Below are 2136 nucleotides of genomic sequence, written 5' to 3'. Positions count from 1 at the left end.
ACTTATAGATTAAATGCAATCCCCATTGAAATGCCACAGCATTTTTCCCAGAGCTAGAATATACTCTCCAAAAATTTATATGGAATAAATAAGACCCTGAATAACCGCAGCAAGCCTGAAAAAGAAGAACAAAGTTGGAGAGGTCACAATACCAGATATCAAGCTATGTTACAAAGCTAAGGTTCTTTTTTTTTTTTTTAATAGGCTTTATTTTTTAAAGTAATTTTACATTTACAGAAAAACTAAAATAGTACAGAGCTGTCATGTACCTGGCATCAGTTTCACCAGTTACCAACATCCTACAGTGGTATGGTGTATTTGTTACATTTAATATTAATACATTACCACTAACTAAAGTCTGTATTTGCATTTCAATTGCAATTACATAAACAGTCAAAACAAAACTAGAAACCTACAAATTCAAATATATGCTGAAAATACATTAGAGTAATTGTCCATGTAGCTATGAGATAGCAAGTAAGAAATGTGACTAAAAGGGAATAAACGAATAAATGAAATAAGAGCTTTTTAGGAGCAGATCGCTGGTTACAAACTGAAAAGCAAAATGAACTAACTCAGGTATATAAAAAAAGGAAGAGGTTGAAGTGAGAATGTCTTTAGGGTAAAGGACTGTCATACTCATTTAGCTGTTAAGTCCCACAGGAAAAGGGAATGAAATTTAGGTTATGAATTATTAGCATCTTAGTGGGCATGTCCATTTCCCCCATCTTCACCCCCACCCCATACTGCATTATCTTTAATTAAGTACAAAGACTCTTCTAATCATGTCACGTCAGCTCATTTCACCAACTGTTTGGCCGCCAGTCTCTTGCCTCTCTCTTCAGCAATGGTGACGCGAATATCCTTTCCACGGGGAAGGGAAATCCATAGTTAGTTGCCTTTGCCAATAACAAAAATCTTGGAGAGCCGGGTGGCAAAGCTATTGCCAGTGGCATCTTTGACATGAACTATGTCAAAAGAACCAGGGTGTTTCTCTCTGTTGGTGATCACACCAATTATTCCCAGGTTGGAACCTGCGGTGATCATACACAGGTTACCGGTGTCAAACTTGATGAAATTAGTAATTTTGCCAGATTCCAAATCAACCTGAATGGTGTCGTTCACCTTGATGAGGGGATCAGGGTAGCGGATGGTACAAGCATCATGGGTCACCAGATGAGAGATTCCCTTTGTGCCCACAAAGATCTTCCTCACTTTGGACTGCTTGTATTTGACCTCCTCAGGTGTTATATGATGAACAGCAAAGAGACCCTTGGTGTCATAGACCAGACGGAAATTCTCTCCTGTCTTATTAATGCTGATGACATCCATAAAACCAGCAGGGTAGGTTACATCTGTTCAGACCTTGCCATTGATCTTAATGAACCGCTGCATGCAGATCTTCTTTACTTCATCTCCTGTTAGGGCATACTTAAGTCTGTTTCTTAGGAAAATGATGAGAGGGAGATATTCTCTCAGCTAGTGGGGTCCAGTAAATGGACGAGGAGCAAATACCCCAGTCAGTTTATCCAGCATCCAATGCTTTGGAGCTGCTACACGTTTCAGATGCTTCTTGGGACCGTGAGTCATGGCTATGCTAGGCACGGAAAGAGGACTCTCTTCTTGCTAGTAAAAATGAAATGAAGTTTAAGAAAAGAAAGTAGTCACCCCCCGTGCCTCGGTCTCCGATGCAATGGAGTCACACAATGGTGTCTGACACCCTGACCCCATGCCCTCTTGCGCTCGTACCAAAGCCATGGTTCTTAAAACAGCCTGGTACTGGCACAAGAACAGACATACAGCTCAATGGAACAGAACAGAGAACTCAGACATCGACCCAAGCCATTATGGTCAATTAATAATTGACAAAGGAAGCAAGAACACACAATGGAGTCAAGACAGGCTCTTCAATAAGTGGTGTTAGGAAAATTGGTCAGATACATACAAAAAAAATGAAACTAGACCACCAACTTACACCATACACAAAAATTAAATTAAAATGGTTAAAGGACTTAAACGTAAGATGGGAAACCATAAAAATCATAGAAGAAGCCATAGGCAGCAAAATATCAGACATATCTCATAGCAATATGTTTACCGATACATCTCCTAGGATAATGGAATCTAAGGAGAAAA

General features: G+C 39.6%; 1 pseudogene; it reads right to left on the bottom strand.

Moving 5' to 3' along the window:
• Positions 1-750: 750 nt before the first annotated feature.
• LOC118654370 lies at positions 751-1590 on the bottom strand (annotated as a pseudogene).
• Positions 1591-2136: the final 546 nt, after the last annotated feature.

Source organism: Myotis myotis, unplaced genomic scaffold (genome assembly GCF_014108235.1).
Source record: "Myotis myotis isolate mMyoMyo1 unplaced genomic scaffold, mMyoMyo1.p scaffold_m19_p_4, whole genome shotgun sequence".
NCBI lineage: Eukaryota > Metazoa > Chordata > Mammalia > Chiroptera > Vespertilionidae > Myotis > Myotis myotis.
This window is presented reverse-complemented; position numbering and strand designations above follow the sequence as displayed.